This window comes from Pipistrellus kuhlii, unplaced genomic scaffold (genome assembly GCF_014108245.1).
Source record: "Pipistrellus kuhlii isolate mPipKuh1 unplaced genomic scaffold, mPipKuh1.p scaffold_m20_p_6, whole genome shotgun sequence".
NCBI lineage: Eukaryota > Metazoa > Chordata > Mammalia > Chiroptera > Vespertilionidae > Pipistrellus > Pipistrellus kuhlii.
In genome coordinates, this window is record NW_023425562.1 from 46,785,660 (window position 1) to 46,809,754 (window position 24,095).

The following is a 24,095-nucleotide window of genomic DNA, read 5'->3' on the forward strand; positions in this document are numbered from 1 at the left end:
CATTCTTAAACATTTATTTACAGACAGAGACAAAGGTTCAGGGCCTGACATTATGGTGTCATGGGGGTGGGTCAAGGCAGGTGGCCCAGATGAGGCACAGACAGCTGTCATCTGGGAGACAGGAGAGCCCCGGCCCCATACACCTGACCTGTAGATGCCCGAGACTTTATGGGATGTCCAGTACCCAAGTTCAGCAAACTGTGCTCTCAACCCAGTATCTTATTGGTGGACTGCCTTGCTTTCCTGCCTGGTATTGAGATATGGGACTTAAGATTACTAGGTTAAGTGCCTGAACTCAAATCAGCCTACCCAGATAGGAGCCTGGAATAGGACAGGTCTTCCTGGTCACCAGGCTCCCCACCAATGAAGTAGGTCTATTAATAGTGCCTATATTCTCTGGTTGCTGTGAGGACAAGGTGTGGTCTTGGCACAGGGCCTGCTTCGCTGTTGTGGTGCGACATGGCAGGTGCCTCTTCTGGTGTCTGAATAAAGCTGAGACATTTGATCAGTTTAGAATGGTGATAGGTCATCTATTGGACCTGAGGAGCATGATTGTCAAGAAAGTGTCACTCAGGTTGACCGAGACTTGGGGGTCACAGCTCGACCAATTTAAAGAGAAGACAGTAAAGACACGTTGGGAATATTTTAACAAATACAGGGTGTGGCAAAAGAAGGTTGATAGTTGTTCATCTGAAAAATTATAAAATAGCTTAATAAATAATGCAAGCATAAACTGTCTCACATACTTTAAGCCTACTTTTGCCCATCTGGAATTTATTAGTCAAGTGCTATAAACTAAACAGCTCCCTGAGAGCTGAGAGTCTAGGGCAAGAGTGCACAGCCTAGTTATTAATACATCGTATGCATTATTTATCATAAAAAATGGCCTCAAACTTTCAATCTAGTAAGTACACTGCCTCAGAATACAAGTTCATGGATTAGTTAATGGTTAAATTGTGGACTCATCATGCTTCTTCCCCTCTCCATCTACTACACAGCACAGATCTTTCTGACTTAAAATAGACTTAGATGAAAAACACTTGGAGAAATCCTCACAGGTGCCTCTTCAGGCTCTGGGATATACCTGGGAAGACATAACTCAGTACAGGGGTCATGACCTGGCCCATGGGATGTCTGACCAGTTGTTTGCACTATGTTCTGCTGTTAGAGGGCATGTGTCATAGCTGCTGCCCTGGCCCTAGGCACAAACCAGACACAAGGACTTCTATGACCCTCCTATAAAAACAGGCAGTAGCACTTACCACATTCAGAAATGCCTAAAACCTGGCAAGCCCAGTCCCACAGCCACCTTGAGGCCAGACCTCTCACTCTGAATCTGGGCTCTTATTACACTCTTTACTAGTCTGCCGTGGATTTTTATCATTTATGGAGACCACCTCTCAAATGTACTTGGATACGTCTCTTCTTGCACTTAAAAAGCAGCAGCAGGTAAATATAAATGAGAGTTAGTGACATGATTTTCTCTGGACTTAGGATTTCCTTTTAGGTAATTTTAAAAATGTAATTAACTAGAAAGCTATTTGTCTTCTCTAAACAATGCATGAATAATAATAGAAAATCAAAGTTACTGCTGGTTGGGTGTGCAGGAAGCATGAGATTAGCCCAATCTTGTGATGAGATTTTCATTTGTTTTCTTAGGTACATTTGCTACGGGTTGCCAATAAATGCTATATACCTTTTTAAAAAATATATATTTTTATTGATTTTAGAGAGGACGGAAAAGGGAGATTAAAAAAAAATCAATGATAAGAGAGAATCACTAATTACCTGACTCTCCTGCATGCCCCCTTCTGGGGATTGATCCTGCAACATGGGTATGTGCCCTAACGGGGAATCAAACCATGTCCTTCTGGTTCAAAGGTTGACGCTCAACCACTAAACCACAATGGCCGGCAATGCTGTAGATCTTAACAAAAGAAGCAGCCTGCAGAAGGCTCAAAAAATGAAGGAAGCTTCCTTTTTTGCTGTCCAAAGAGTTAAGGATCATTCCAGGCCCAATTTGGCTAGTTTACTTATAATTACAAAACTAGTGTAATTATCAGTTAACTCTGCAATAAAAAAATGAAAACAAGTAGTGTGTTGACTACCGACCATAAATTGCCGGTCTACCTAATTACTACTTGTCCCCTCTCCTCCTGCTACTGCTGTTGAAGCTGGGAAAGAAACACAGACGGATGCAACTGCCAAAAGGAGATTATCCCACTCAGAGCTTCGGTCATAACCTGATACCATTCAAAGCCATTCATCCATCGTTAACCTCAGTGCACTGCAACAAAAATCCACATAACAGCTGCACGCCCATGCTGTTTTTCTGGGGAGATGTTAAGAATTCTAAACTGATCAAAAGGCTCAGCTTTGTTCAAGCAACAGAAGAGGCACCTGCCATGTTGGGCCACAACAGCGAAGGAGCGTCTTACTGGGATGGTGGCTCTCCACAGTTTGCTGAGACTTGGGTGGGGAGTCCTGTGAAAATGCCATTTGCTATGTTATTGTTAACACCACCTCCGGTTTGGAATCTACTTCTTCCCTCCAATGAAACAGTTTTGCTGAATCCCCGAGGCCTGAGGCAAACCTCATGTGTACCTTAACGAGTCTTCCCATTGCATTGAAAAACAATTTATAAAACTGCCAAAGATGGAGCAATCTCAGGATTAAAGTACACACAAGGTCCACCTTATTTCTGGTGGACATCAAGGATGACTAAAATAAAAGAATTTTTCAAATAAAATAGGGTCAAGTCTGGAACAGCACATGTTCCAAAGGAATGGGCTTAAATAAGGGTTTTATCTGACAGTGGAACGTGCTGGTGAGACCTGCTTTCAAAACATCTCACTGTTGCCCAAACCGAAAAAATTGAAGGTAATGTAAACCACTTAGGTTAATGGCACTATACCAATTTTCAAACATGTCTTCAATACCGCAGGAGAGCTTAGTAGGGGTTCACAGGGCTGACTAGTGACTTTTTTGCGAGATGAGAAGTAGGCATTTCTCAAGGACACCTGGGTGTGACAGTAACAAGGTACAAACAGCGTGCCAGAAGGGGGGATCCCCACCTGCAGGCCCTGCAGAGACATTTGAGGCCATCACCATCTCCTCAGGTCATCATGCCACAGAATGATATCTTATACCCATATCATCAAAAACATGTTACAGCAATCAATTTTTAGTAATTTCCACTATAAAATTATTTTCATCAAGCTTCATGTTAACTACAAGTGATTACCAAACCCCAATTAGTTTAACTCATACAGTGAATACTGGCATTTATTGAACTTATTTTTAAGTGGAAAAAGCTATCAATTTCAACCTCAATTACCTGTCACACTATTCTAAAGGCTGAAAATGTATGGATTAGTACTAATTATAAATGTTCCCTTCTGACAAGCCATCAAATATTTTTCCAAAGTCATGATAACACAAACAGAGCCCCAGAAACCTGTTATAGAAGGTTAAAAAAAAAAAAAATCTGCCCTACAGGAAAAGTGAAATTAATATATCAAAACTTTCTTTTAGCACTTGCTCTCTAAATGATTATTAACTATATTCAGGACCACCCCTCCCTGCATTTATTTACTTATTTGTTTGTTTATTTATTTAGAAAAGCAAACAATAACTTATTGACTGTAGCAAAAACAGTGTAACAAGGAAGGCCATAGAAGAAGCAACAGGGAGCCTAGGCCGGGCTGCTTTGGCTCACTGGGAAGGCACAGAAAAGGGGCCTTGGAGACAGGTTCAGGGGTTAGCCTGGGACAAGCTGTTGCTGCCCATTGGTCCCCTGGATGGAAGACTCATGGGGTCCCTTAGAGGATACGGGTTGAGGTGTGAATAGGAGGGGGCAAGGGAATGGCACAGTTGTGTTCCCTGAAGAGAAAGTGTGCCCCTGCTTTTAAATAACTATTTCCTTTTAAATAAGAAGGGGTTCGGTGTCAACGCCACTGGAACCCAATGCTGGGACTATTCTGGCAGTGCCAGTGAACCCTTTTATGGCGCTGGGGCATTTCCTCAGGCTTCCTGCATGTACAATGGGCCAGAGCTGCCAGTACCGAGGGCACACCAGGCTCAGTTGTCTTCACAAACGAATGAGACTCAAACTCACAAAGAACACATTAAAAAAAACAGCAAAGTCTTTCTTTAGGTCAGAACTGCACTTGAAGGAGGTGATCTGAATCTCACTGCACACTAATGACGACAGAAGTCATGAGTAAATGAGGCGAGGGCCATGCAAGGAGGCCCAGAAAGAGAGCGCAGGACCACATGGGAAGAAAGGCACTGGAAGCGGAGAGGGTGCTCACAGGGCAAGCAGGGACCAGAAAGGCTCATTGGGAAGGTGCATCAGAGAGCTGGCACTTCTTGCAAGGTACAGTGATTACATGAAACAGTGGAGTTGTATATTAACATAGAGTTTCAACTGTGAGTAGTTCACAAGAAGTTTTTAAAAAAAAAATTAAAAATGGAAGAGAAAATATCAGTGTCTCACAGGAAATATTGAGCAAGTACTATTTTGAGAAATTTCAGTTTCATATAGGTATGCATGTGTGTGTGCTAAGTTCTGACCTAAAATTAATTTTTCTTTGTGTGACATCATCAAAAGTTTAAAAGCCACTCAACTTTCAACAGATGAAAACCAGCTAATATTACCAATGTCTGGGGTTTATCCTAGCAATCATTAAGTAGTGGCTTTTAAGAAAATTATATTGAGAATTTCTCAAGACAAATGGGATAGAAGTCTGGAGGAATTAGAACATAAGCTACAAAGAAGGAATTAAAGAGGAAAGCTATAGTATAGTATAGTATAGTATGATTTGATGTTTGGATCTTACATATTGAGGGAAATGACCACCATGAAATACATCTCCCTGTAAGCTGCTTCTTTCCAAGGTGGGTGCCCCTTCTCCCCTCTGAGGCATAAGGACCACCTAGAGGAGGCAACAGGGCTCTATTTTGAGGGTGATCAGCAACATGCTCTTGGAATCACCTAAATAATGAATAGCTGAGAAACTTTTACAGAAGCTGTCAGACAAAATGTTACAAACACAGGGACTCTTCCACAGCTGTTGTCTGGAGAGACACCTGGAGGCCGAGGTGCACTTTCAGGCACGGCCTCATTCCTCTCTGAAGGGTGACGCCAGCTTTGTCCTCACACTCCTTCCTCTTGTCATCCACATTAGCTCCTGTCCTGTGGACAGCTGAACTGGGGCCAACCTGACATTGCACAAGCCAGCACTGCCCCATCTGGTGCCACTGGGCTTTGAGGTGAATCATTTCAAAATAGTTTGTCCTTGATGTTAATGTAATCAAATAGTCAAGTGGCATTCTACTAAAACAAAAAGGTGCAATGATGAAATCCTCCAAATGCATATGCTCTTCCCCAAATTCTCCTGGGAAGCACCAGAACACGCTTTAGAGATGTCCCCTGACAGCCGGAGGCAGAAGTGATTGGAGGGGAGATTCTGGAGGAGAAAGAGTGCTCAGGGGGGGCAGTAAATTGTTTGGATGAGGCTCTGTGAGGGTCTGTACCACATGGGGAGTGGAAGGTACAGGGCCCATTCAGAAGGGTTCTGCTCCCGGACTCCTTGCCAGCAAGGAGTTTGTTCACCATGTGGTGGGGGAATAAGATTACATATTAGAAGCCCTTAAAATAGTCCCCATCAAAAATACTTATCAGCCAATACCACTGTTAATAAAGCAGCAACAAAGACACCAATGTCACTGAGTTGATAGTGACATAAAGCAGACTCTGGAGATGGTGGAGGAAAGGCTACAGAAAGAGAAGGAGCAATAGGGTGCTGCTGTCCCGTCCAGGACACTCTGTCCCATCCGGACAGTGGGGCTACCTGCCGGGCAGAGTATCATTAGCCCCACTCGGTGTCACCCCAATGTCCATCTCCTTTGTTCTCCTGTTCATGAAGAGAAATCTTCCCCTTTATCCCAGAGATGCTTGGTCACCCAGACCTAGAAGAACTGACTGGACCCCACATTGTGTGTCTTTCATTGGTCATACTCTGTCCAGTGGACTACATCCAAGTTTGCTGGGGGAGAAGCTCTAGCTGTACTTTGGTGAGAAGGAATAATAAGCTGATGTGTAGCTCACCTATCTTGTGTTAGAAACTGTTATTAGCAGGTTAAAAAAAATGCCCAAAGTCACTAAGCTAGAAAATAGTAGCCAGATTGAGAAGCCGGGCAGTCTGGCTCCAGAGTGCATGCTCTCACCACCAAGCTAGAGAGCCTGTAACTCACATACCAGGGACTGAAGGAAAAGCATTAATAGGCTCTCCTCACCCTCCTCAAAAACTAGGTGTGCTGTGCTGTAGGGGTTACATTTGCCAGATGTACACATGTACTGTACTTGCAATCTTTAAACATGCAAGGAAGATGATCTTAGCATTATTTTTTTAAAAAAAATATATTTTATTGATTTTGTACAGAGAAGAAGGGAGAGAGATATCATAGTTAGAAACATCGATGAGAGAGAGTCATCGACCAGCTGCCTCTTGCACACCCCCTACTGGGGATGTGCCCGCAACCAAGGTACATGCCCTTGACTGGAATCGAACCAGGGACCTTTCAGTCCCCAAGCTGATGCTCTATCCATTGAGCCAAACCGGTTTCAGCTTAGCATTATTTTTTCATGTGCATATTATTATACATGTCCTTCTCTTTCTTTATATTTTAATACAAAAATGAAAGGAGTAAAGTGGAAGAAAAGAAATGGAGCTAAATCATTTTTTTAAAAATTCTTTTACTAACTCCAATAACTTTTAAAGCAGAGCTCTTTGAAGTGAAGGATGCGTACCCCTGGGAATATACAAAGACTTTCCAGGGTGTTGTGCATGGGCAGTTATAAATAAATCATTTTCTAGATCTTTCCCTAACACTGAGCTGCCTGAAACCATGTTTGCCTTCTGCTGCCTCTCCTTTCCTAAATCATAACCCTCTTTCCCTGTTTTTCCAGAAAAAATATATGCTTCTTACCTTATCTGATTCTTACTATGTGCAGTTTGCTGCTTATAAAAACCTCAGGAGCCCAAAAGGCAGGACGATTTGAAAAGGCCCAGCTCCTGAGAGAGCAAAGAGAGCAAGAGAATGCGGAAAAACCACGGTTTCCTTCACCTACAAGAGGCCCCTGGAATGTGTATTTACTTTCCACCCAACTCATTTTCACATTCATTTGATTTAAAAAATGAAGTCAGAATTTTTAGTGACAGGAAACGAGCCTGACATGGCTGACTATTTTTAAAAATAAGGATGTTTTTGCTAATTTAATTTCATGGGCAATATTTTTTATTAAAATGAATCATATCAACAATTCCAAGCCTGGCCAATGTGGCTCAGTGGTTGAGCATTGACCTATGAACCAGGAGGTCAGGGTGCGATTCCTGGTCAGGGCACATGCCTGGGTTGTGGGCTCAATCCCCAGTAGGCGGCATGGAGGAGGCAGCCTATTAATGATTTTCTCTCATGATTGATGTTTCTGTCTCTCTCCTCCCCTCCCTTCTTTTCTCTGAGATCAATGAAAACTATTAAAAAATAGCAATAGAAGAAAAAAATCCAAAGTACTGGGTAAGATATGAAATATACTTAAAAAACACACATAATACTCAATACACTAGATATTGTATCTTTTACAATTACTGGATTAATAACTTATTGTGTTTCTGAAAATTATAGATGTCAACTTAAAAATATGTGGGAAAGAATTATTTAGAGCTCTTTAAAAGGTCCAGTAAATAGAAACATTTGGAGACAACAATTTAAAGCACCCAATCTATCATAAACTCAGGCCATTAACTAGGTTATTAAAAAGTTTCCCTTAAAACTCATTAAGTATTTAGAACTTCCTCCCCAGGGAGGAGGAAAAACTCTACAAGGACAGGTTGAGAAATGAGGCCCGACTCCTCCCCCTTTTAATCTCTTTTGTGACAGAACTAGGTCAACGGGTATCTAAGTCCTTCTGAGCAGAAAGAGCAGGACTGAAGAGGGGAGATGACCAGGGCTCTCAGGCCTGGTAAACATGAGAATCTCCTGGGAAATTCGGAGAATACTGATACCCAGGCCTCGCCTGCGATGATTAAGTTCAGGTGGAAGGGCGCAGACACAATTTCTCCTCGTTCACAAAAGAGAAATTGTGATTCCCTGTTAAACTGATGAGTAAACTATTCCATTAAAATCTCTTGGAAGTATAAAGTCCTCAAATGTAGACTATACTCAGGCTTGACCCTCCCTAACCCCACTCTACTCTTGGCCCCAGGGCGGGGGCCATCTGGACAGTAGGGGTTCACTAGTTAGGGTTTTGCTCCTTCTATATTTGTCACATGTTTTCTCATTTCAGCTCCATTTTGCCTAAGGATGACAGAAGGTTGGGGTTGGTTCACCCCTTTTAACAGTCTGCAGTAAAATAGTGTGAGGAAGAAAAGAATAAAGTACTTTGTTGCCAACTCCCCTCATATGTGCCTCTACTGTTGTCCCAAAGGAGGACTAGCTGGGCCCATTTACACGTTGGTAAAAATAACCGCCTGTGAATATGGATGAGATGGGGGAGGGTGTGCATTTTTGGCTGCCCCTGTTTGGAACCCTAGCCCTCTGGCTTGATAGGGCTGAGATATTAATAGGAATAATGCTCACAGGTGCACAGACAAAGCACAGGCATTTCACAGGCCATGGCCAAAGGCTATCTGCCTGCCATACTAATACTGGGGCTAAAAAAACAAATCACATTTCAAAATAGAATCAGAGAATGTGATCCTTAGGAGGGACCTCAAAAGTCATTCAGTGCAACTAACATCTGAGACTCGTATTTCTATCCATCCCTCTCAAATGGTTGGCTGGCCCTGCCTGGTTCCGAATGCCAAAGTGAAAGGGGTTTTGGATGAATATATGCCTAGTTTAAAATCCTAGGTCTAATTTAGAAATAAATGAATAACCAAAGGCAAGTTTCTTACTCATCACCAAAGGTCAATCTTTTCATTTGTCAAATGGGGATAAAACAACTTTATCTTGTAAAATCACTGGATATTAAATGGGACAATTAGATTCAATAGGTGTTATTCCTAACACAGGGACTCTCTACCTCAGCACCAGAGGCAATTGAGGCTAGAACAGTCTGTTTCAAGGGTCTGCCTAGTTTATACTCTGTAGGGTTTTTAGAAGCACCTCTGGCTTTTACTCATGGTATGCAATAGCAACTTCTGTCCCTCAGCTGTGACAGCCAAAAATGTCTCCAAATACTGCCAAATGCCCTGGGGGTGGGAGAGGAAAGGGAGATGGGACAAAATGCCCTGCCTCACTCTGTAAGGTGCTCTGGGTAGTTCTGTGAGCCTGTTCATTTTCCTTTATCTCTACCCCAGAAGTATCAGAGAAAGAAGAGTAACTTCATTTTTGTAACTAGAAAGGAGCAAAGCTAGGATTTGAGCCAGGGTCTCATTCCAACACTTACATTTGTTTCTATAACACTATGCTATTTCTTAGGGGTACATCTCTTTACATAGGGATGGGGCAGCTTAATCACTTATTTGAAGGATATCCTTATATATGTATCCTCCAGCTACCTTCTTTAAATGAGTACACTTCTCAGAACTTAGGAAATAAACTTTTCTGTCATATCAATTTCTCTTGCTCTTCATGTCAATTTTAGACAAAACAGTACTTTGAAATTTCCTGTAATGACCTGTAAGTCAAGCAATAGGCACCGACTTTCAATTTAAAGTCTGAAAGATAACAAGTAGACAGAGTTACACAGTGCAAACCTTGCCCACCTGACCACACACTCAATCACCATGGAGCTCCTTGCATTCAATCGTACTCACTATGCTGAGTGGGGTGGAGGAGGGCTGTTGTGACTACTGTATTTAAAAAGAAATTACAAGCAAGACTTCTACAGACTGAATCCCTTTCTTTTCTTTCCTGGATGACTCTGCGGACCATACACCTGTGAAAGCAGCACTGAGTTCTATTCCTGGCCCTGCATCTTTTGAAATGGTGACTTGATAAAGTTAATCTGTCTGAGCCTCAGTGTCCTCATCTGCAGAGAGGATAACAACAACACTGAGAGGTGGTTGTGAGGATGAGCACTTGTAGGTAGAAGGAACCTGGAGAAGATCACCAGGTGCCTTAGGTTCCTAAAATGGAAGGTATTAATAAACCTGAAGACGTTTCTCAAGGGTACAGAGTGCAGTCAAAACATGCAGGAAAGTTGGAGGTAGTAACCTTCCCGGATGTTTGCATGACACAACTCACTTTAAGCTGCAAATCTACAACAATAAATATGCATGGGGCACTCCCTCTGTGCCCAGCACATTCTAAGTGCTTCTCCTAACAGATCTCCCTAATCCCCCTAACAACCATGCTGCAGGCAAGCAGACTAAAGCACAGACAGGCTAAGGAACCTGTCCAAAGTCAGAGTCAGTAAGGAGCACAGCCAAGATCTAAACTCTTATCCAACATGTGCTGTCTAAACAGTCACGTCGGCCTGGCTGCCTATATTCAAACTAAAACCCTATTTTTTATCTTTTATTGTTGCTGGATAAAAATCTTACCAAGACACTAGCATATGTGTACCTGTTCCTTCAGGACCTAGTTTGTGGGAAATATGGCAGATCATAAATGGACTATTTAATAACATTTCAAGAATACAAATTACAAGTTTGAGATTTACTTTGGATGCCATCTTGAGACAAACTGAGAAGAGTTAACTATGTATGAGACTCTTAAAATCTTATAACACCTGAATCCTTCCCAACCTCTCTGTTACCCTAATCCCAATTCATCCCTAAGAGGAGCTACTACAGGGGAAGAAATATAACATACCGATATCCGTGAAAGCTCTCACAAGGGTCTACCCACCCACAGAAAAATATTTTAGGGTATTTTAAACACCACAGTAGCTTCAGAGTTAACATTTCAAAAGGGAACTGAAATACATTCAATTTATATAAAGATAGAGAAAACATTTTTTAAAAATATATTTTTATTGATTTCAGAGAAGAAGGGAGAGGGAGAGAGAAATGGAATCATAAATGATGAAAGAGAATCATGAATTGGCTGCTTCCTGAAACCCCCCACCCCCACTGGGGATCGAGCCCATAACCCAGGCATGTGCCCTTGACCAGAATCAAACTCGGGAACCTTCAGTCTGCAGGCCGATACTATTTACTGAGCCAAACCAGCCAAGGCCAGAAAAATGTTTTTGATTCATTAGTACATACTATATTTTTCTTTTTAGGCATCAGTCTGTAAAAAAAGGAAAATTGGTATCTAGCAGCCAAGAAATCTATCAGTTATTCATTTTTGACAAGCTGGTCTATTCCTCTCTCCCTGCAAAGGGACTGAGACACAAACACCTTCTCCTGTCCCTTATGCAGGAAGTACATGGTATGTGGACAATTAGCAGCCTTGTGTGGGAGAGCTCTTCTTTTTACTCTTAAGATTCAAGTAAGAACAGAAATAAAAATGAATCATAAACTCCAGTACAGTAATTATTCGAACCGGACCAAACTGTTTAACACTGTGCTTTCTTCAATCTTATCACATATAGATGTGTGTATGCACATAAAAGCACTCATGCACACTATAGTTCAGAAGCAAAGTATATGCAAACATTCATCTGATTTGATTATAAAGATAATATTTAGAAGCAAACCACCATCATTAAATGTAACCGCTACATAATCCTCAGTCACGGTACAAATTGTCATTCGTTACAGTCTGCAACTTAACCCTTTATTTATTTCATTTGGCGTGTTGCTGGAAGAAACCTGCCACCTGGCAGTTCAAGTCCAGGGACAAAAATACGTGGAGACACTGTCACATAAAAAAGTAACTTAGAAGCCTGGTCTCCATCCAAGGTGAAATGGTATCCCAAGGTGCTGAATGTGTCATTGTGAGCTTGTCCAAGAGGACCAGACAGGGCAGTGTTTGCCTCCTTAGGGCTGTGTGCTGACCAGAGCCCGGCGACTCGCCCAGCCCACAGACAGTGTTTTTTATTATTATTATTATTATTATTATTTTTATTTTATTTTATATTTTTAAGGAAGACAAGGGAAAAGAGAAGAAAAAGACAAATTTTAAGGCAATGTTCTAAAAGCTTTATATATATTATCTTATTTAATTATCCCAATAACCCTGAGGTCAGTACCATTATTAGCCCTACTATGAAGATGAGAAAAGTGTGCTTTAGAAAACTCAAGTGACCTGCTCAAGTCATTCAGTAAGCAGGGCCAGGGCCCAGATAGTTACAGACCCAGGATTCCAACTCAGGCTTGTCTCATTTTCCTATGTGGTCATTGCAGACTTAGGATAATCAGGGTCCTAGAGGTCAACTGAACATCAGGCACCCTGGATTCTAATCAATACCATGCATTACAACTCAAGAGAAATTCAGGTTCCTTTAAAACAAACCAAAGAACTTATATATTTATATGCATAGCCCATGAACTTGGGCAATAGAAAAGTGAAGACCAAGAGGATAGGTAGGTGCTGAAAGGAGAGGGAAGTAGGGGGTGAGGAAACGAGAGCTATCATTAATACTATCAACAATAAAAAAAAAAATACATTTAAAAAAGAAAAAAAAACACAGAAAAATTATTTTTCTCTTTAAAGAAATATTTCTATAGTTTACACTAAGACATGACATTCATATAAACAGATTGAGCTAGGATAAATTCAAATTACCCAAAATGACATAACACGATATTGTAATAGATTGATTCTTCTGTAAATGTAAGTTGTTTCCTTGATTTTATTTCTTACCCTCAATAACTGACTTACAGAAGTGATTCTACTTGTAGTTTTTAGCACAGAGGCATGATCTGTGCTAAATTGTTTCCTTTCAGGAGTCTGCACTGCTATTTTATTAGAGAAGAGAAACTGACCAAAAGACAATGGCACCATCAACATAAGAGGAAAGGATAATACACACAGGAAGACTCACTTGCAGGAAGCAGCTTTTGGGGAAAGACCCAGAGACAGTGAAGAACAATGGAATGGGAAATAGTCAGGCTGTGGGGGCTGGACATGATCAGCTCCTAAATCTCTTGTGGGTCAAATGTTCCAGCAGGCGAGCCACAGAGGCCAAGTGCACAGACTCAGGGGCTGGGACCATCACTGTGGGTACCACTTTCTGGCTCTTAAGATCTAACACGACCTTTTTCTCTTGACTCATTTTACACGTACATGTGTTCTCTTCCAGCAAAAGCACAAGCAACCTCGGGCAGGCACAGTTTTATGTATCTTTGTATCCCCCGCAGTGCTTAGCAACAGCATGACACACAGTATGTTCGCAATGATCCCTCAATTTAACTTCAGAGTCAAACAACCCCTGTAGGATGGACTACGCATTCGTTGCCTATCTCTGAAGGCGGTCCCAAGTGTTGAAAATGGGTGTAATAGGCTAAATCATGGCCCACCAGTTCCTAATCCCCGAAAATTGTAAATGTCATCTTACATGGAAAATGGTTGCAGATGTAACTTAATTAAGGATTCCGAGATGGGGAGGTTCTTCTGGATTATCCAAGTAGGCCCTACATAAACCCACAAGAGTATTTATAAAGAGAAATGCAGAGGACGACTTAACACAGGGAGAAGAGGAAGAGGCAATGTGGCCATAGAGGCAGAGACTGGAGTGATGTGGCCACAAGTAAAGGAATGCTGGCAGCTACGAGAGACTGGAGGACACAGGGACAGAGCCTCTGGAGGGAGTCCGGCCCTGCTCACATCCTGACTTAGTCAAGTGATAAGTGATATTCTGGCCTCCAGAACTGTGAGAAAATAAAGCAAAGACTAGGTTATGTTAAAACTGTAAATGACATCATAAATAAAAAGTAGTTTATTACACGATCATAGCACATGGCTGATGTATTCTTAAGGAGAGAGTTCTTTATTGTACACAGCCTGGGTTATTAAAATACTGTGCTTTTTCATAACGTGGAAGCACACAGTATTTGCCCCATATGCAACAGTTGACATCTTCTTGTTATTCCAAAGGGGGATTTATTACTCTTTAAAAAGGCAATTTGTTCTTTTTAAATAAAAACCCAGATAGGCTAGTGCATTAACTACACTAGCACCGATTTTGCCAAGAACAAGACATTCCTCATCTCAGCTTCATAAAATAATTTTAAGAAACATGACCCAGTAGTTAATGAAGAATTCAAAGATGCAATCATCCCCCAACTGGAAAAACAGATCCATGCACGGCATGTACCACATAATCACTGACCATTTCTGCTCTGGTCAAGTACAATTTCTCTTGTCTTGTTGGACAAGTTTCTCTGAACCACTGGTCTCAAATTCCTGAACACTACCCACTTGGAATTGATAAAACTGAGTGAAATGATTTGAGAGAAAAATATTACTTCAGGTATATCCTACCCCAAAGACATGTTAGTATATTTTGGGCTCCCAATAAGTTAAATGTATAAAAGAGTACAAAATTACATGGATGTCAATTCCTGTGTCTTTAAGAAAATTATTCCATGGATCAAAAGATCTAGCTTTCCAGACTACAATTCTGTTTTATAGGCATTTATTTACTAAGTACATTGAATGTAATCTAAGCATCCAATGAATATTAATATCAGGGAGCCAACAGTCCATATACTTATTTGTACTAAAGAATAATGTGTAATAAATTCATTAATTCAGAACTTGATGAGTATTTAATAGCATATAACGCTTTATACTAGATAATAAGAGTATGAGAAAATTCATCAAATAATCCTTGATTTCATAAGAGCTTAGAGAAAAAGATGTAAAAGGAGACATATATAGAAATATCTACAAATACAAGATAGAGAAATATGAGCCACAGGCAAAGCAGAATTAAAGTACAATGAGAGAGTAGAGACAGTGTGACTTGGGTAGGTTTGGTCTACAATGGGGAGTTTAGGAAACCCATCCAATAGGAAGAGGAGTCCAGCTCTATGGGATGAGGAGGATGGATGAGACATGAGCAGAGGGAGGCCCCCTCCAAGGCATGGAAAGTCAAAAACCCGGAAAGCCTGCGTAACCTGACCGAGAGAGGCCTAGAGCTCCTGGAGGCATGTGGATTCCAGCGGCAGGAACATGGGAAACCACAGAGGCAGCAGCCAGAAAGGATGCCGAGGTTCTGGAAAACAACTCAAGGTCAGTTCTTCTAAGTCCTGCAACCACTTGGAACTCAGAAGGACTATACTGTTTAATTTTCTGTGTGCTTTTGCAGTTCAAGTTCACAGTGAGTCCTTCTTGTGAGAACTGGAAGGTGCCAGTTACTATAAGTCAAGATGAGAACTGAGCTCATCTTGGGGACCCCCAGAGCTGGGCTCTTTCATGTAACTTTTTGCACTTGGGGGTTAGAAATAACTATGGCCAGCCAGCTTATTCAATCTAGCTTCTTAAATTGATTAAATTCTAGGAAAGAGAAAATAACTTGGGTTCCTTCTTTCTAAATAAGCAGGGATGTGTAGGGGTATGTGGGGGTGTGGGTGTTGTGGTTTGAAGGACAGGAGAGAAGGGTAAAATTACATGTTCTCTCAGCTACTATCAGCTGCTGGCAAATGTACACTGCATTCATAAAGGGAGGGGGGAGGGCAGTCCTGAATATTCCTGTTTCACTTAAGTGATGAATTCTTGGTCCTGACTTAGTTTCAACCAACCATGCTTCAGTTTTAAAAATTGGTATTTCAGATTAGCTTATGGGAAAAGATCAAACATAAAAAAAAAATTAGTGCTGTCTTTCTTGGGCCAAGATTGTACCATGGGCCCAAATCCATGCATTGTATGCCAGTCACTTGGTACAGTGGGAAAATAACCAGATGCAGTTACCGTATTTTCTGGCATATAAGAAGACCCCCTAATTTTATAGTTAAAACATAGGTTTAGGCCTATATTCGCTGTATAAGACTACCCCCCACTTCCGAGGCAACACCAGTTCTTTTTTTGAATAGATCGCCTCTCTAACTCAGCCAATCCAAGCAGGCTTTTTATGCATGCAAATTATACATGTTCTGTACCCGAAGCTACACTGTGTTCTAGTAAAAAGCCTGCTCAGATTGGCCAGAGTCAGAGAGGCGGTCTATTAAAAAAAGAACTGGTGTTGCCTCGGAAGTGGGGGGTAGTCTTATACAGCGAATGTAGGCCTAAACCTATATTTTAACTGTAAAATTAGGGGGTTGTCTTATACGCCGGAAAATACGGTATTCACAGGGTTAAGAAAATAGCAACTGACATGAAATTAGACAAATTAGTCCATTTAAAACTGAATCTATGGTGTTGAATGTATTATATTATATACTCTCACTGACTTTAATATAAAAATATTACTCACCAATTGCAAAAAATTGCTCACTACTTCCCAATTCTCTCGCTTTTTTAGACACAAGAAGACAACACTTCCCTGCCCTCTGGCAGTCAGGAATGGCCATGTTACTTGTTTGGGCCAATGCATTCTGACAAGAGGTGATGAGAGGTGACAGTGACATCACCTCCGAGTTGAGGCTGTGCAAAGCTCCTGTACAACTTTAGGTCAGTCGTGGTCTCTGTGCGACCAGTAGATTAGAATGCCTGCCCACCTATATTGACAGGTAATAAGAGCAAGAAATAACCCTTTGGGGGTTAAGCCAATTAGAGGCATCCCGACAGACCTCTCTTTTCAATAACCATCACCAGCAGGCTTCTCAATAAACAGGGTGCTATTTTGTGGGTAAAGGATAAGTCTATGAGACAGAATGCCTATGTCAACATAAACAGTTTCTTTTCATCAGAGAGAAACTGGTTACAATTCTGATCCACATCCCAGCAGCACTAATCCTGGGCTTAAAAGTCACATTCATACATTTTTCTCACTCTAAATTGTAAAAGGCAAGGCAGGCATTCTTTCCTCACACATCATTTCTAATAAGTTTGCTTCATATAAACACTATTTTCATATGCAACAAGATAAGGGATTACCTATCTATTTTTAGATACTCTAACAGCTCTAAGCCTGACCAATGCTGTTTATATACATTTGGAAAACCTGGGAGCTTTCACACTGGTTATTGTTTCACATTTGCCAAGAGTGAGATTTCGGCAGTAGCAATGCATCGTACAGATGACAGGAAGCGTATCTATTTCGTCTTGCATTTATGAAGTCCACAACAATGGGTGTGGATCTATTTTAGACTGCCCAGTCAAACAATGAATGTGAATCTATTTTTACTACAAATACTTTGTGCTAATAAGATTAGCAAAAGAAATCTGGTCACTGTACATTCCTATTGAACTTCCTGATTATTAAACTGCAAGATAAATGGTTGGTCTGATAGTCATTTCTTTGTTTCTACATTTATTAAAGAAATATTTATTTAGTGCCTGTTTTGTGCCAAGAATGTAGTAGGCTCCAAGCATCCAGAATCTAATGTCAATCTGTGGGTTGATAATGTTAACTTATCAAAATATCTATCAGATCACTAGATAGATGGCAGTTATGTAAGTTTTGTTTTAATAGTGTAAACGAATATTAAATACATCACTTTAATTTCGGAATTTGATAGATAAGGAATAAAGTTCTTGAAAGTCAATTAGATTAATTTTACAAAAGAAATAATGATTATTAATAGTATATAATGCTGGGATAAAACCAGGTTCATGAGAATCTGAAAACTTGTAAGGAGCGGAACAGATATTCACACTCAGCACACAGGGACTTTATTAATTGGGTAGGCCTAAGGTATACAGAGAGCATCCACAGAAGACATTCTCCAGCCTCAGACTAAAAGCCCTGAGGAAATATGTGGTGCCGAGGAAAAGCTTCCTTCCCTCAGACTGATAGTGGCTCCTGCTTTGGTTGCCATCAGCACCAGCAGCTATCGGAGCTGGAGGAGAGGCGTCTGTGTGTGGGTGGCTGACTCAGTTCACACTTCCAGAGGCATGCTCTGTACATGCTGTGTGCAAAACATGTTTCTGCTCAGAACCTTACTTTAAAAACACACACCCTAAGAGCAAATTCTAGACATAAATTAGTAAGAATTCGTTAAATGCAACGCTTTGGCTCATTGGGTCACAACCTTTTCTCTATCCAGACTTGACATTCTTATTGGGCCCCAGGAGCACCCAGGGTTAGAGCACCCAGAAAAAGCTGCTTATTCTCCTCACTCTCATTCAGCAGCGCCTCTGGCCTCTGGAGATGCAACTGAGAGTTAAGTCATCAGAGCAAACACCTTGAACCTGAACTAATTTAGACACAAAGTAATCATCTGTAAACATTAGCAATTTGTTATCAATTTGAGAAAACAGTCACAGCTGATCTCACACTCTTGTCACCACAGCCACTTAGGTCATGCACTCATTTTTTTAAGACAACCAGTGTAGATAAGTATGCAGAGTAACTCAGTGGTACTGCAGTACAGAGGTTTAAATTATCAGAAAGAACTAGCAAACACTTTAAAATTATAACTATATGTAAGCCCAGATGTAGTGCCTAATTTCAGGCCTTTGTCTTGTCTGGACGAGTGGAATATACACTACAAACTCAAGCTAAGAACACCCCATTAATCTCATGCTTCCGTTTTTTGTTTTTTTGTGTGTGTGTGTGTGTTTTTTTATAGCAAGTTGGTAATATTTATCTAGACCACAGAGGAAGATATACAGCAAACAGGTTTACAACACATTTTCACTAGGACCTATTTTTTAAAAAACAACCCCCTCAGTGGTCTTGTTGATACATAGTTGGTTAGTAACTATCATAGGCTTTTGGGAATAAAGTCAATATTTAATCAAAACTTCTCTTTTATTTTGCAAACAGTAAACCAACTATCTCCATAGACAGCACAACTATAAAATACTATGGCTAAATAACTCACTTTTCCTTTCTTTCTCTACAGAAGGAAATTTGATCATCAACTATTACTAACTCACATGGAAGCCCACCTCACAGCCATTCATAAGCTGTCTGATGCTTATCTCCAGTTTAAATTTCATTGTGCATTTTATGGTAAGTTTTCTTAAACTAGGAGACTACTCACAACTGTTCACATTTTGATTTGATGCATTTAAAAAATCCTACAATTAAAAATAAGAAAGAATAGAATCCAGTCTTTCAACAGATGTTTTCTCTCTCTTGATGGTTTGGCAGGCAGATTTGTGTCCTTTTCACTGGTTTATGGTACTTTAATGTATAAACACTACATTTTTCACAATGAACCTTGAAATAAGGAGTAACATGAGTCTTCTCCACAGCCTACTATTAAATTTTTCTCAAAGTCAGGAGAAGAACAGCATGATTTCAGTGAGAACTTCTGGGTGGGCAAATTAGTCAGGCATGAATTAGCAAAGTTCTACTGTAATTTGATTTTAAAGCTTATTTCCTTGTAATATTAAAGATCAGACTCAGCTGTAAATGAATCTGGAGCATGAACTGGGCACACAATTATCATTTTTGCCTTTCTCTCTTTTAATGGTTGTAAGAGAATTCTCCCCACCATCTGTGTTAGAAAGAGAAATGAGCATGCTGCCATTAGCTCGCTGATTGTTATTCCTAGCAAAACACAGGCATAAGCGCCATGTGGGCACACACAAAATTTATAAAAGGAGATGCATCAGAATGAACCCCCCAATACAGCGATTCAATTGTCTATCAAGTTTGATGTTGCCTAAGGAAGCAAAAGGAAATATACATTACAAGACTCTTAGATCTCACTGTGCGAAAATATTTATATAGCAAAGATTTATGGACAGTCTGAGAACATGAAAGACAATGTAAACAGGAGTGTGATTCTGCTATATTAAGTCAGAACTTAATTTGTTAAAAAAATTACTCGTAGATCAGAAGTGAACTCTTGATCATGGGGACAAATGTCACCTTGGAGGCTGACGTCCCCTCTAGGACACCTACAGTGATTTCACTCAGGGCACTCCATGGGCAGGAAGCACATGCCAGGACAGATGATGGACTCCACTTTCTTCTCCTGAACGTATTTTACATAAACTTCTTTCAGCTCCACATTTTAAACACAATTACAGACCACAGCTTGGTCCTCAGTGTCTGTAAGTCAAGAATGCAGTTGTCTCAATTCTTTGGCAGAGCGTAATCAGAAATGAATAAGACTGGAATTCCATGCTGTGTGAAGAGCTGCCTTTTTGATCATATAGACCTCTCTGTTAAGCTCAGAGCATTAAGTACAGAATAAAGTTAAATGTCCAGTAAAAAAGTTAAAGAAAGCAGCATTTTAAAATAGCTGTCAAGTTCTTTAATTATGTATCACCACACATGATCTGGGGTTTACAAGCAGGAGGAACAGGACAACTTCATTGGGGTAAAGGATAGGTTGGTAACCATTTAGCACCCAGCACCCCCTTCTCTAGTACCGAGCAATTAAGAAATCCTTTGTTTAAAGCAACTACACTCAACATTTATTTATTTTAAATATATTTTTATTTCCAAGAGGAAGGAAGAGGGAGAGAGAAATAGAAACATCCATGATGAGAGAGAATCATGGGTCAGCTGCCTCCTGCAAGTCCCCCACAAGGGATCAAGTCCACAACCCAGGCATGTGCCCTTGACCAGAATTGAACCTGGGACCTTAAAACATAATGTAGGCCCTAACCAGTTTGGCTCTGTGGATAGAGCATCGGCCTGCAGACTGAAGGGTCCCAGGTTCGATTCTGGTCAAGGGCATGTACCTTGATTTCGGGCACATCCCCAGTAGGGGTTGTGCAGGAGGCAGCTGATCGATGTTTCTAACTCTCTATTCCTCTCCCTTCCTCTCTGTAAAAAAATCAGTAAAATATATATTTAAAAAGATAAAAATAAAAATAAAACATAATGTAGATCTTGACCCTGAAATATATTAGCATGTGTGCAAAGGACAGAGTGTGCATGTATGTGATGGTGTGTAGAGGGGAGAGAAAACACAAGAATGCCCATGACAATGTACACATAGAAAAGCACCAGGTCACTAGCACCTAGAAGTAACAGCCAGGACCCCGGCCATGTAGCAGTACCAATCAGGTTACACATAACCTGTAGGCTCAATGAAAGGATGCCTGATGGTGTCCCGAGCATCATTCTCCATGGCAACAGTGAGGAAGTATTTACAATGAAACATAATAGACAGACATATGGTTTAGCAAAATAATTTAATTGGTAAGCATCAATGATATAAAAGCTTTCCAAAACAATAAAATTAAGTATTTGACAAACCATCTTTACTGAGTATAACAAGATGATGCAAAATCAGTCTGCCCAAAAGACAAGATGTTGCCATAACAATGGAGATAATCAGTGATGGAAGCTTTCGGCACTTCTGCCTATAGACACTCTCCCTTCCCCATCACTGACAAAAGCTACTCCTGTCCCCAAAGCTTTTCATCCCACAAACCTTTTTCTATCTTGATAACCACTTGTAATAGTATAATAAAGAGAGATTACTCATATTGCTAGAATTGTCCCTAAATTGTTCTTCTTGCATATACTGACCTTCCACTAATACATTTTACTCTTCGCTTCCCATGCTATAACAGGAGAAACATTTGCCAAAACTACTTTCAGGGGGGAATCAAGGAGATTACTCAAACAACGTCTCTGCAAGCAGCATCAGGTAGCATCTTGGCTAGGATTTGTCACATTTTCCTAAAGTGGCCCTTATTTTTGTCTTTTTAATCCTCACCAGAGGACTTGCTTGCAGGGAGAGAAAAGGAAAGAGTAGGGGAGAGAAAAAGGGGTGGGTTGGAAGGGAGAAAGGGAGGGAAGGATGAATGGAGGGAGGGAGAGAAAAAAACACCCATTGATTACCTTCTGTATGTGCCCCAATCAGGGACTGAGCCCGAAAGCCAGGCATGTGCCCTGACTGGGAATCCAACAGTCAACCTTTCAGTGCACAGAACACATTATTTCAGCCAGGTAGGTGACCTTGTTTTGATTTTCCCCAGTAGGTCTACTTGACAAGCCCCCGAAAAATGATAAAAAGTATATGATTAGTGGATTACTTTGCTAAGGTTACCATAACAAAGTACCACAAACTGGGTGGATTGAACAACAGAAACGTACTAGTATTGTCTCACAGTCCTGGAGGCTAGAAGTCCAAGATCAAGGTATCAGAGGGTTGGTCCTTTCTGGAAGCTGTGGGGAGAAATCTGTTCATGTCCCTCTCTCCTAGCTTCTGGGGGTCTGCTGGCCATCTTTGGAGTTCCTAGGCTTCTGCTGCATCCCCCCTGACCTCTGCCTTCAACTTTACACAGTATTCTCTCTCTCTCTCTCTCTCTCTCTCTCTCTCTCTCTCTCTCTCTCTCTCTCTCTCTCTCTCTCTCTGTGTGTGTGTGTGTGTGTGTGTGTGTGTGTGTTCAAATTTCCTTTTTTAAATAAAGACACCAGGCATACTGACTTAGGGACCATCTGATCAAATGACCTGATCATACACCAACTATGTCTGCAAAGACCCTATGTCCAAATAAAGTAACATTTTTATGTTCTGGAGGTTAGGACTTCAACATATCTTTTTGAGGGACACAACTCAATCCGTAACAGTTAATAATAACAAAGCGGCCAGTGAGCTACCTCTCAAAAGAGATTTCTTCAGAGTAAGGTGTACGATGTACTACTGGCTGCTATCAGGCTACCAGGACATTTGTAAGAGGAAGAATTGTTCATTGTCCCAAAGCCTCATGACCATTAAGGTAGGTAAATGTCAAAAAGGCTGTTCTCAAATATTCCATTTCTCCTTCTGGGAAACAGTAGACATGCACTCCTCCCATCCAAAGTTAGGCATGGGCTCAGGGTTTGTTTTGGCCAATGAAGTGTGCACAGCAGGGTTTTTAGGTGGAAGCCTTCAAGAGCAATATGCCATTGCCATGCTCCTTTCCCTAAGGCAGTGATGGCGGAAGTGATGGTAGAAGTGATGGGATTAGCTGTCATCAGCCTGGGGACTCTCGGTCACCACACACAGCACAGCTTCCCTGCTACCAAAGCAGAACACATCATGAGTGGAAAAATAAATCTCTGTGGTGTGATCCACTGATACCACCACTTAGCCTGATACCGAAAGGAATTCCCTACTTTAAATTCACTTCTCAGTAGCCCCTTGGGCTTCTCTTTTGTAAACTAGTAGGTATCCAGGAAAGAGAAGTCTATTTCATGAGCTCACATAAAGTAATAGGCTGAACCATAGAATGTTCTACCTGCCCAGTGAGAGCAAACTCAACTTGAGGCATCAATGCCTGTCAGGGAGCACAACAGATAAGCCCCGTCAGGTCTGCCCAGTGAGGTAAGCCCCAAAGCAAAGGTCATTTGCTCATTTACTCAACCATTCAGAGGGTATAAAATTTTTATTTAAATCAACTAGACTGATCTAGAATGTACTGACTTATCTTTTATTTCATTTCAATCATTGCAAATAATGTTTTGCAAACCCTTTTTTTGTAATTAATTACTACATTCGTTTAAATTTCTTGGGAGCATAAATTTCAATGGCATTTAAAAATCAGAGAGACGAGTCAAGTGGGAGGCATAAGATCATGAGGAGTAGTTCAATCTTTCTTTTTAGAAAAAGTTCCTTTCCCTCCTCGGAGGTGGCAGAACTGGATTTACCAGTTAAGGACTGGCATTTTCACCAGATTAGAAAACATTCCTTGTTGACAGAAATGCAATGAACAGATGAAAAAATAAGCAAGCAGAAACTATGCACTGTTCACTGCATATTTTGCTAGACTTGTAAAATAGAGACTTCCACCAACTTTACCTTTTGATTAAACGTGTTTCTTTGTAAAAAAAAATTTTTTTTTACTGAATTGGGGTGACACTCGTTGATAAAATTATAAATGTTACAGTTCTATAAGACATCATTCGTATACTGTATTATGTGTTCACTTCCAAAGTTCAAGGTTCCTTCTGTCACCATTTATCCCTCCCTTACCATCACGTACACCTCCTCCCCCTGTCTCTCTTTCCTTCTAGTAATCACCATGCTGTTTTGTCAGTGTCTATGAGTTGTTTTGTAAAGCTGTTTTGTTTTTTTTTTTACTTAATCTCTTCACCCAGTTCCTAAATCCCTCTCCTAAATGCTATGTGTTTTCTGTATCTATTGAGTCTATTTTATTTTGTTCCTTATGTTCCACACATAAGTGAAATC

The 24,095-nt window shown here is 40.7% G+C and overlaps 1 protein-coding gene across 23 annotated transcripts in view; it reads right to left on the reverse strand.

The window, feature by feature from the left end:
- Nucleotides 1-24,095, reverse strand: part of NEDD4L (NEDD4 like E3 ubiquitin protein ligase) — a 294,560-nt gene that overhangs the window by 72,038 nt on the left and 198,427 nt on the right. The gene's annotated exons all lie outside the window — the stretch shown is intronic.